This window comes from Prionailurus bengalensis, chromosome D3 (genome assembly GCF_016509475.1).
Source record: "Prionailurus bengalensis isolate Pbe53 chromosome D3, Fcat_Pben_1.1_paternal_pri, whole genome shotgun sequence".
NCBI classification, from domain to species: Eukaryota; Metazoa; Chordata; class Mammalia; order Carnivora; family Felidae; genus Prionailurus; species Prionailurus bengalensis.
Window position 1 is genome coordinate 84048562 of NC_057356.1, and position 13243 is coordinate 84061804.

The 13243-nt window shown below is 37.0% G+C and overlaps 1 pseudogene; it reads left to right on the forward strand.

The window, feature by feature from the left end:
- Nucleotides 1-607: 607 nt before the first annotated feature.
- The window catches only part of LOC122470026, a 42328-nt pseudogene continuing 29692 nt past the window's right edge, over nt 608-13243 (forward strand).

Genomic DNA, 13243 nt, shown 5'->3' on the forward strand with positions numbered 1-13243 from the left:
AGAATGGTGGTGAAGGAGACAAGACAACCGAGGACATGCTAAAATTATTTCATTAGGAAGTAAATATGCTGTTTGAAAATATAATAGAAAGTAGGTAAAAATGAAATAATAGATTCAGTTGTGACAACGCGGTCCAAACTAGCAATAATTTTTGAAAAATTAAGTGTCCTAACCTCACCAGTTAAAACATACCTCTTACAGTTAGGACCCAGACCACTGTTCCTACAGTTGTTACTAGACAGAATGGATAAGCCATTTTGTGTCTAAGCATGCAAAGAAATGTAAGAGAATTAAACGTCATACAAACAAGAGTCCCTTTTAGGAAGCAGAGACTATGGTTTGCTTCTTTCCCCATAGCCAGACAGCCAAGTCCATACATAGGAGGACAGATACAGGCTTCTGTGAGTGAAGTAACAAGAAAACAGGGAGCTTTTCATAGCTGTACTGGTTACTCTTCTGTGCTTCTGAGAAAGTCTCATCTGCAGAGATATTCCTGTCCACTAAACCCCCACGAAGGTCTTTGCGGTGCATGGCAGCATGGAGGATTGGTGACTGGCCTGCAGGAGATCTTTGTATTCTCATAGTGCTTAGAAATAATGGAGAAGAGATGGCAACAAGTGCTGTAGCAAGAGCCACATGGAACAAAAGCCTAATTTATGTTGTACGTAAGCAAGTATGTGTTATGAACATTAGACACAGCAAAGCAGGGATGTGGGGAAGCAGGAGTTTGGGGATTTGAGGTTTTTTGAGGATGGTATATTTTATGGGTTCGTTGCCTCTTGGCTGTTGAAAGGTGACCAGATTGTGACTGTTGCAGAATGGCTGAATTTCAGAAGCTTGGACAGGGACGTGAGGCTTTGCCCATCCGCTGACTTTCAGAAGTACGTGTCTGTCACTGGATGGGAGGCTGTAATAACCGAACTGTGTACTGGTAGGAAACTGTAGGGTTGAGATGCTGCCATTAATCAATTAGATGATTTCAAACTGGTGGTCAACTGTTACCATGGCTGCAGAAAAATGAGCATTTTCTTAGAAATATAGAAACTTTTTTTTTAATCCCCTCGTCCACTATTCTACTAATTGGTAGAACCAGTGATGCCTTGAGACATGAAAAAACACAGTTGAACGAAAACTAAAGGTACAATCCAGGCTTGATCAGTGCTACTCTTTGTTGTTCTTGTGGCTGTGGTTGTTCATTTGTTTGTTTTTGAGAGTTGGAAATAAGTCTTTATTTGAGAATTTTGAGGCAGTATTTATGATTAATGAAATCACAAAAACTTTAGGATGGCTCTAACCTGCTTTTGGTGCCATATTCAAAAATTTAATGGCAAGATCTACGTCAAGGAGAATTTTTCCTATGTTTTCTTTTCTAGGGGTTTCACAGTCTCAGAGCCTACATTTAAGTCTTTAATGCATTTTGAGTTCATTTTTGTGAATGGCATAAAATAGGGGCTGAGTTTCATTCTTTGGTGTATAGATATTCAATTTTCCCAGCACCATTTAATGAAGGGACTATTCTTTTTTTCATTACGCATTCTTGGTGCCCTTGCCAAAGATTAGTTGACCATATGAGTGTGAGTTTATTTCTGGGCTGTCTATTATATTATTTTATCTATATGTTTATCACTATGTCAGCTTTTATGTCAGTACTGTACTGTTTAGATTATTATAGCTTTTACATATAGATTACAATTCCAGAAGAGTGGTGCCTTCAGCTTTATTCTTCTTTGTTAAGATTGTTTTGACTCTTCAAAATTTTTTGTGGTTCTATTCAAATTTTAGAAGTGCTTTTTTTCTATTTCTCTGAAAACTGCCATTGAAATTTTGAGGAAATGCTTTGAATCTATAGATCCATTTGAGTAATATGGACACTTTTGCAATATTAATTTATCTTTTCTATGAACATGGAATATCTTTCCATTTATTTGTCTTCAATTTATTTCTTCAGTGTCTCATAGTTTTATTGTAAAAATTTTTTTTACCTCCTTTGGTTTAATTTAATTCTAAGTATTGTATTCTTTTTGAGGCTTCCTAAATGGATTGTTTTCTGAATTTCTTTTCAGATATTTAATTGTTAGTGTATAGAAATACAGTTGAATTTTGTATATTGATTTTGTATCCTGCAGCTTTACTGCTTATTAGTTCTACTTATTAGTTCTAACAGTATTTTGGTGGGGTCGTTAGGGTTTTCTGTATATAAGATCAGACATCATTGACAAAAAGAAACAATTATTCCTTTTCACTTTGGATGAATTTTATTTCCTTTTCTTGCCTAATTGCTCTGAGTAGGACTTCCAGTACTATGTTGAATAGGAGTGCTGAGAATAGGCACCCTTGTCTTGTTCCTGATTTTAGAGGAAGAACTTTTACAGCTTTCATCATTCGTTACAATGTTTGCTGTGAACATGTCACATATACTCTGTTATGTTAAGCTACATTTTTTCTATACTTAATTGTTGCGGGTTTTTATATGAAAAGGTGTTTATTTGTCAAGTGCATTTTCTGCATTTATTGAGATTACCACATGGTATTTTTTTTAATTTAAATCCAAGTTAGTTAACATATAGTGTAATAATGATTTCAGGAATGAAATTTAATGATCCATCACTTACATATATCACCCAGTGTTCATCCCAACAAGTGCCCTCCTTAATGCCCATCGTCCATTTAGGCCATCACTCCACCCAACACCACCAACAACCCTCAGTTTGTTCTCTGTATTTAAGAGTCTCATGGTTTGTCTCCTTCTCTGTTTTTATCTTATATTTGCTTCCCTTCCCCTATATTCATCTGTTTTGTTTCTCAATTTCCACATATTAGTGAAATCATCTGATATTTGTCTTTCTCTGACTAATTTCACTTAGCATAATACACTCTAGTTCCATCCATTTTGCTCCAAATGGCAAGATTTCATTCTTTTTGATGGCTGAGTAATATTCGAGTGTGTGTGTGTGTGTGTGTGTGTGTGTGTGTGTGTGTGCATATATAGACGATAGATGATAGATAGATAGATACATAGATAGATACATAGATAGATATACCACATCTTTATGGATTCATCAGTTGATGGATATTTGGGCTTTTTCCATACTTTGGCTGTTGATAGCATTGACATAGACATTGAGGTGCATGTGCCCCTTCAAATTAGCACTTTTGTATCTTTTTGATAAATACCTATTAGTGCAATTGTTGGATTTTGGGTATTCTATTTTTAATTTTTTGAGGCAACTCCATGCTGTTTTCCAGAGAGGTTGCATTCCCACCAACAGTGCAAAACAGATCCTCTTTCTCTGCATCTTCATCAACATCTGTTGTTGCCTGAGTTGTTAGTTTTAGCCATTCTGACAAGTGTGAGGTGGTATCTCATTGTGGCTTTGATTTGTATTTCCCTGATGATGAGTGATGTGGAGCATTTTTTTATGTGTCAGTTGGCCATCTGGATGTCTTCTTTGGAAAAGTGCGTATTAATATCTTTTTCCCATTTCTTCACTGAATTATTTGTTTTTTGGGTGTTGAGTTTGATAAGTTCTTTATAGATTTTGGATACTAACCCTTTAGTTGATATGTCATTTGCAAGTATCTTCTCCCATTCTGTTGGGTGCCTTTTAGTTTGGCTGATTGTTTTCTTTGCTGTGCAGAAGCTTTTTATCTTGATGAGGTCCCAATAGTTCATTTTTGCCTTTGTTTTCCTTGCTTCCAGAGACATGTCAAGTAAGAAAGAGGTAGTTGCCTGTTTTCTCCTCTAGGATTTTGATGGATTCCTGCCTTACATTTAGTTCTTGCATCCATTTTGAGTTTATTTTTGTGTATGGTGTAAGAAAGTGGTCCAGGTTCTTTCTTCTGCATGTTGCTGTCCAGTTTTCCCAACACCATTTGCTGAAAAGACTATCTTCTTTCCATTGAATATCCTTTCCTGCTTTGTCAAAGATAAATTGGCCATATATTTGTGGGTCCATTTCTGCATTCTCTTCTATTCCATTGATCTATGTGTCTGTTTTTTGGGCCAGTACCATACTGTCTTGATGATTACAGCTTTATAATACAAGTTGAAGTCCAGAATTGTGATGCCTCCAGCTTTGGTTTTCTTTTTCAACATTACTTTGTCTATTTTGGGTCTTTTCTGGTTCCATACAAATGTTAGAATTTTTTGTTCTAGCTCTGTGAAGAATGCTGGTGTTTTTTTTGTTTTGTTTTGTTTTTGATAGGGATTGCATTGAATATGTAGATTGCTTTGGGTAATATAGACATTTTGATGATATTTGTTCTTCCAATCTATGAGAATGGAATGTTTTTCCATTTCTTTGTGTCTTCTTCAATTTATTTCACAAGCTTTTTATATTTTTCAGTGTATAGATCTTTCATCTCTTTGTTAAGTTTATTTCTAGGTATATATCTGTTAAGTCCATCCGGTCCAGTGTGTCATTCCAAGGCATTGTTTCTTTGTTGATTTTCTGTTTAGATGACCTGTCTGTTGCTTAAGTGGGGTGTTGAAGTCCCCTATTTTTATGGTATTATTATCAATGAGTTTCCTTATGTTTGTGATTAATTGATATATAGATTTTGGTTCTTTGACATTGGGAGCATAAATATTTATAATTGTTAGATCATCTTGGTGGATAGACCCCTTAATTATGATATGATTCCTTTCTTTATATGTCTTATTACAGTCTTTATTTTAAAATCTATTTTATCTGATACAAGTATGCCTACTCCAGCTTTCTTTTTTTTTTTCAACATTTATTTATTTTTGGGAGAGAGAGAGACAGAGCATGAACGGGCAAAGGGCAGACAGAGAGGGAGACACAGAATCGGAAACAGGCTCCAGGCTCTGAGCCGTCAGCCCAGAGCCTGACGCGGGGCTCGAACTCACGGACCGCGAGATCGTGACCTGGCTGAAGTCGGACGCTTAACCGACTGCGCCACCCAGGCGCCCCTACTCCAGCTTTCTTTTGATGACCATTCACATGATAAATGGTTCCCTATCCCCTTACTTTCAATCTGCAGGTGTCTTTGTGCCTAAAATGAGGCTATTGTAAGCAGCATATAGGTGAGTCTTCTTTTCTTATCCATTCTGATACTCTACATCTTTTGATTGGAGCGGTCAATCCATTTCACTTAGAGTGAGTACAGAAAAATAAGAATTTGTGCCATTGCATTGCCTGTAGAGTTGGTGTTTCTGCTGATGTTCTCTGTTCTTTTTTTAGTCTTTTTTGCCTTTGGTCTTCTTGGTTTTGTTTTGTCTATTCTCCACTCAAAGAGCCCCTTTAAAATTCCTTGCAGGTCTGGTTTAGTAGTCACAGACTCCTTTTGCTCTTGTTTGTCTGGGAACATAATTCTCTCTCCTATTTTGAATGAGACCCTTGCTGGATAAAGATTTTATGGCTGCATGTTTTTCTGATTAAGCACATTGAATATACCCCGCCATTCCTTTCTGGCCTGCCAAGTTTCTGTGGATAGGTCTACTGCGAATGCACACCAAACAGGGGAACCACTTCTCCCCATGTGGCACACAGACCCCTAGACCCCACTACCTGCTCCTGGGGATTCTCCCTGCTTCCTCACCAGAGCACCCCAAGGCACTGGGCACCAGAACTTCAGACTGTGCTCCCCTGTTTATAGAGTCCTAGTGGTACCAAAACCCTCTCCTTTCTCCCTGTCAATGGTTTTGGGGAACAGACTTCTTGTCCAGTCCCCTGTGAGTGTTTTCACTCTTTCTCTTTCTCTCCAGCTACTTTTGGGAGGAGTGCTTTCTTGCATGATCTCAATGTGCCACACTCTCCCTCTTTCTCTAACTCTCTCTGTTGTTTCTTCGCAAAAATGGCTCCCTACACTCCCTGGCTTTTCTCTCCCCTAGTTCACCTCTCCTCACCACATATGTGCCAAATTTTGTGGCTAAAGTTACACATATTGTTGTGTTAATCCTCAGATCAATTCCCTAGGTGTTCAAAACAGTTTAGTGCTGATCTAGCTGCATTTCAGGGTGGAGGCCAGCTCAGGGTGTCCATGCTGCTCTGCCATCTTAACTCCCCTATCGGGTGCTATTCTTGATTTAGTTTATATGATCAGCTCCTTACCCTTGATTCTGACTAAAAAATAAATGTTCCACTAGAGCAAAAGTGCTATTTATGGAGTAGGTAAATAGTTAAGAAATAAAAGACAGATTTTAAGGTATGAAAGATGATAAAATGTATGGATAATTATTAGAAATTATAGCAAATTTAAATAATTTTATTGATAGACCTACATGGTAAAATTTATAACTTATGCATATTTCACACAGTGTCTTGATTATTGATGATCAAAAATATAGGAATCAAGAGGAATAAATGCTGTACGAAAGAGTTAAAATCATTAACTCACAGAAATTGTCTAGAAATCTCCACTCATCAAATTGAGAATGCATACTTTTTTTTTTTTTTTAATTTTTTTTTTCAACGTTTATTTATTTTTGGGACAGAGAGAGACAGAGCATGAACGGGGGAGGGGCAGAGAGAGGGAGACACAGAATGGGAAACAGGCTCCAGGCTCCGAGCCATCAACCCAGAGCCTGACGCGGGGCTCGAACTCACGGGCCGCGAGATCGTGACCTGGCTGAAGTCAGACGCTTAACCGACTGCGCCACCCAGGCGCCCCGAGAATGCATACTTTTAAATAAACATGGAATGTTGAAAAATAAAGTATAAATTTTAAAAACCCATTTATATAAAATAAAATTTAAACTGTATTCTAAAAAGAACTGAATTACAATGAAAATATTGCATATAAAATGTGTGGGATATAGTAAAATCATTATTTCAAGAGCAATTTCTAGCCTCAAATTAGTATATTAAAAAATAGATGCTCACAAGTAAAAAGTGCTCCTCTTTTCAGATTAGAAAAGATAAAACAGGGAAATCCCATATAAACTAGGAAAAGATAACTTGAGAGCACACATTAGTGAAATTAAAAAAAAAAATATGTATCAATGGAGGATATCAGGAAAACCAAACATTAACTATTGGAAGATACTAACAATAGAGATAATATTTGGAGAGACTTAGAAAGACTTAAGAGAGAATATGCAAATAAGCACTGTATGAATGAAAATGAAAACACAAATTGAGGTAAAATAGAGAATATAATATTAAAACAGTAGTACGAATAGATAAACAAGTTGTTAAAAATATATACAACATATATAGACATATATACATATACACACATATGAGAACTGACTTCAAAAAAAATTAAAATTCAACAGTATTATAACTATCAAATAAATAAAAATGGTGATTAAATATCTTATTTTTCCAATTTTAGAAGCCCCCCAAATTTTACAGGCAAGTTCTATAAAAGTTGAAGAAAGTAGTCATTCTATTTTCTACTCTTTTGACAGTAGATAAAGAAGAAATATTTCATTCTATGGGCTCAGCCTAATCATAACAGTAATATCAGGGGATTGTACTGTTAAAAGGATAATTTCAGGGCTATTATAGTCATATAATAGATACAAAAGTATAGATACTAAATCCTAAACAAAATATTAGCAATCAAATCTATTAGTGTATGGAAGAGGTGATACATAAAAATTATATTTATGCCAAGGATACAAGGGTAAATAATTAAACTAAATAAATAGATTTTATAAATAAATGTATACATAATTATATATAAATATATATATAGTATTAATTTTATATTTTATTAAATAAATAAATAAATAAATAAATAAATAAATAGATTAAATGAATTTTTAACCTCACCAAAGGGAAAAACTGTATATGTTAATTTCATGTGTTTGTCATGGACCCAATAGGAAATAAATCACACATACAAAGTTGTAAAATTTGAAAAGGACTTACTTAAAAAGCAGTGACTCCAAAGGTGAATTGGCTGTGAGGAAATAAGAGATCGGGTAGGAACTCTGAGCTAAGAAACCTGGTTACTTTACTACAATTGTAGTAAGCATATCAATATCTGAGGCTAAATATAAATGGCTAACACTAAAAGTTTGCTATTACAGTCCTTTTTTAAAAACAATTTTTAATGTTTATTTATTTTAGAAAGAGAGAGAGAGAGAGACAGAGCATGAGTGGGCCAGGGGAGGCAGAGAGAGAAAGGGAGACACAGAATCCGAAGCAGGCTCTAGGCTCTGAGATGTCAGCCCATAGCAGAACTTGGGACTCGAACCCACAGATGAGATCATGACCTGAGCTGAAGTCAGATGCTTACCCAGCTGAGGCACTCAGCGCCCCTGCTATTCCAGTTCTTAATAAAGGGTTAAAAATCCTGTATTTGCATGAGGAAATTAATAAAATCATTTAAAATTTTATATGCAAGAATGAGAGGCCCCTGAAGACTAAACCCATTCTAATGAAAAGAGCTAGTCTGGAAAGGGATTCAGGAATTATGAAGCAAGGGTAATAAAGTCCTGCACTCTACCTCAGGACAGGGAGCACAGGGTGTGCATACCTTTGAGTGCCCTAAGAATGCCCACAAAGGACCACTACTCTAAAGAACAATCTAAATAAGCAGATCAATTTGGTTTATGAACACCAGTCAGCTTTGCCCAGTACCTGGTGAAGTTCCACGGACTAACTAAGAAAGAAGTTCCTCCGGCTGTGGGTTGGTAGTCATGCACGGGCTCAAGCAAAGGGGTTTAACCACGACAGATCTGGCCCTGCCACCTGCTGAGCTCCCCTCTTGACAACAGTGGTAACAGATGTTGTGCTTTGCAAGTGGCGCTATTCCCGGAGGAATAGCCAAGCACCTGGTGACATGTTAACTATAATGGATCTCTTCAGGCAGCAGCAGTGATTTTCTTCTTCACTGGAACAAGCGCTTCCTCTTTATATTAATTTGCTTCTGCCAGCACCACCTGTGAACATGTAAAATATATTAGTCACTTTTATGATATTCCACACCACATTGCTTCCAAGTAGGAACTATTTTCACAGCAAAAACCGTGAGGAATGAATGATCTTGGACCTACGGGATTCACTGATCTTATTATGTATTCCATCACCCTGAAGTGTCTGCTCTGATAGAAGTTGGAAGGCCTTATTCGAAATCCAATTAATGCCCCGGCTATGTAACAACACCTTGTGGGACCAAGGTGATTCCCTGTGTGTTGCAATATATACTCTGAACAGATGATCACTATACGGATAGAATACATGTCTGGGAACTAAACACTCCAAGTGAGTGGTTTTTCTTGCTATTTCTCCTTGTGTACTTACACAGTTTTGGCTTTTCATGTCAGCAACTTTGGCTTTGCTGGCTTAGATGTCTCAGTAACCCAAGGAAGCATCGAGAGATACCATGACCTTACACTGAGTTGGAAGTTGACATAGTCCTCATTCAACTCTGGTCTCCTTGTGCCAATGAACGTCTAGGCAGAGAGAGTCTTACTGAATGGGTTGAATAATCCAGTTTATCTAGAGAAAACAGAGTACTAATATACAGTGAAGGCAAGGGAGAGTATATCTAAAATCAGATAATCAGGGCACCTGGGTGGCTCAGTCGGTTGGGCCTCCGATTGCGGCTCAGGTCATGATCTCATGGTTTGTGAGTTCAAGCCCCTTGTCAGGCTCTGTGCTGACAGCTCAGAACCTGGAGCCTACTTTGGATACTGTGTCTCCCTCTGTCTGCCTCTCTCCCACTCACCTCTGTCTCTCTTTCAGAAATTTATAAACATTAAAAAATATTAAAATCAGATCATCATCTTGAGTGCCTCTGAATATTCCCATGTCCAATTGCAAAAGTTAATATTAATCTATAACAACTCAAGAGGGATGGAGCACACTAATTGCACAGATCTTTCATAAATAAAATAATGACTGTATGTCCAGGTAAATAACCAAAACAAGTTGAAGGGCTGGGTGAGAACAAAGAGAGACCTGGCATGGTTTGTGAAGAAACAAGCTATAAATACCAAATACCACCATGTGACTGGCCTCAGAAATGAGAAATGAGAAGCTTCGTGTATTTGCCATGTTCAGATGTATATGGTAATATATATTACCATATTTTCCTTTTTCTATGCCATTCTACCAAAGGCAAGGTGTGTTAAAAGTGGTTATGGATTATATTATATATAAATTGTTATAATTATATAAATATCAATATAACTAAAGCCTAAATTGTATGAAATAACTTTATATAATTTAGTATTTAATCTCAGGATGTCACAGGGAAATTGTTATTGAACTTATAAATAATAAATTAGGCCCACATAATTATACAATTATACGATTCTGCCTGCTGTTTGGGGGAAGAAAGAAAAGAGCAAGTCTGGTTATGTGAGCATTGCATTACGTTAGACTGAGGCACAATGTCATTATTGCTGATGTTCAGGTGGTGAAATATTGGCAATAGGTAAATTTACAAAATGGTAGATGGTGCTAGATTGTCAAATCAGTGTTATAAGTACTCCTAAGTCTAATGTTTCCTCTGTATCAAAAGGAGAGCCAGGGACTACTTTTTCCTAAATCAATCAAATATGGAAACAGTTCTACATTTTTAATAAGACATAATTCTTCTTGGGGCACCTGGGTGGCTCATTCACTTAAGTATCTGACTTCCACGCATGTCATGATCTCATGATTTGTGAGTTCCAACCCCCCACAGGGTGAGCCCAAGTCCTGCTTTGTGGGAGATGAGTCCCCATTCGAGTGGGCCCTACTCCTCTCTCTCTCTCTCCCCCTCTCTCTCTCCCTGTCTCTCTGCTCCTAACTCACTTGTGACCTCTCAAAAAAAATACATAATTCTTCCCACTAACCTACAAATAAGTTTCCATTACAGGGATAAATCAGTGGTAGAAAAATACTTCCCCCACTGCCCACAAAAGAGTAAAATTCACAAATGACCAGGATAGTGTCAACTTGGTAACTCTTTGAAGAATATTTTGGGAGAATCAAAATTATGCAGATTCAGTAATGAAAGTATACACAGTCATTTTCTGGCATCATTTAAAATTTTTCAATTGAAATTATATCTTTTGTAGATAATGTAGCTGAAAATTAAAAACTGTAAATCATCTAATCCTAAATCCACTGCATAGAAAGCTCTTTTTGGATCAAATTTTTAAGCAGAACTCAGTTTCTTTCAAAGTGAGATTTCTCATTGATCTGAATAAAAGTGATGGGATGGTTAGGAGCTGAGAACTGACAGAATATTCCAGGAGTGTCAGAAACAGTGTGATTCCACTGCCCATTTGAAGGGAAAACAGCTTCAAGTAGATGGCACCGGGGCCCATAGTGAGCTCCCCAGGCCCCTTGGCATTAGGTTTTTTGTATATCATGTAAATCCTTCTACTTAATGATAATACATTGTGAGGTATGCTGTTTTTCCTTCCTAGAAATCCAGAACAATTTAGGGCACTTACCCAAAGTTTGCCCAAATGAGGTAAAGCACTGGATTTCTGAGGCTGGTTTAAATGTATTTTGATTAAGAATAACCTTGCGGGCACCTGGGTGGCTCAGTAGGTTGCGCATCTGAATTCGGCCAGGGTCATGATCTCGCAGTTTGTAGGTTAGAGCCGCACATCTGGCTCTGTGCTGACAGCTCAGTGCCTGGAGCCTGCTTTGGATTCTGTGTCTCGCTCTCTCTCACTGTCCCTCCCCCGCTCACACTCTGCCTCTCTCTCTCAAAAATAAATAAACATTAGGGGCGCCTGGGTGGCTCAGTCGGTTAAGCGTCAGACTTCAGCTCAGGTCAAGATCTCGCGGTCCGTGAGTTCGAGCCCCATGTCGGGCTCTGGGCTGATGGCTCAGAGCCTGGAGCCTGCTTCCGATTCTGTGTCTCCCTCTCTCTCTGCCCCTCCCCCGATCATGCTCTGTCTCAAAAATAAACGTTAAAATTTTTTTAAAAAATAAATAAACATTAAAAATTTTAAAAAAGAAAAATAACTTTGCTCTCAGTTAAAAGCTTAAATGATGACAAGCCTTGCTAGGTTTAAATATTTACTTGTGATGTGAAAGTTAGAATGCAAAAGCTGGAATTTTCTTTACTTCAAATTATACATTAATGTTAGTTTGTTCTGGTTTATAAAAATGAAGCAAGTTTCTCTTGATCATACAAGATTGTGATTTTCTCATATTTGAGTTGCCTGGTCTTAAGAGATTAATTTGCACAAAGTACTAGTTTAATCTTTTTTTTTTTATCCCCATTCCTAATATATCCTACTTACGTCCCACAAAATGAAATTAATAAGATGCAAATCTACTTCAAACTCTTCGGTGGCTTGTAGGATTGAGTACGAGCTTTATGCTGGTCAAACACAGCTCTTCAGATATGACTCTACTTTGTTCCCTACGGTGTCTCACTACCATTTCATAGTCAAAAGCTGATCGGTAGTTAACCTAAGATTATTCAGTCAAATGTCCCGGAGACCTCCACCTCTGGATCGTGGTAAATCCTGCAAGCAGAAATCAAGGGTTGTTTCTATCTAGAATATTTTTACTGTATAAATCCCAGACATACTCAACATCTACCAAAAACTAGCACAGATTTTATCTCAATTGGGAAATCTTTCCTAATTTTTGTACACTACCCCTAACTACCCCCATGCCATCACCTCTTTAGTTCTCCGTGTCAAGGAAAAAAACTGAGCATTGTGTCTTCTTTTTTTTTTTAAGTCAACATAGTTTATTCATTTTTTAAAACATTTTTAATATGAAATTTATTGTCAAATTGGTTTCTAAACTTTGTGTCCTCTTGATAATGTATAATATTTGATAATGGGCTTCTCTATGTAACCTAAGACAAAAGACTCAACTAGATATCTAGACACTCTTAAATTTGGGTTTTAATGGCCCTAGTAAATTCTTTAGTGGAAAGTAGTGTAGTTATTACATTGTGTCCTTTCTTTCAAAACTGTGAGTACCTTGATGATAGGAGTTTCACCATTATTTCATCCCCAGAGCCCATATTGTTATTGTTTACACCATTTCAATATAATCTGTTGACTTGCTTGGAAACTGTGTGTAACAGTATGTCTAAAATAGTTTAGAACTTTCTTGACCTATTTTCTGCTGACTTCCAAGTTGAGGTATAGGTACCAGCATCCAGCCTAGTGTCAGACCCTAAGTAGATATTATAAGATTTTAGTGAGAATCATAATGTAAAATTCTAAGAATCACAATTTAAAAAGCCCAATCCTGTCATCAAAATATACTTCAGTGTGTATTTTAGGAGGTCTCAACATAAACAGAAGGGGAAAAAAAAAAAAGAAAAATTCAATCACAGCATCAAAAAGTAAAAC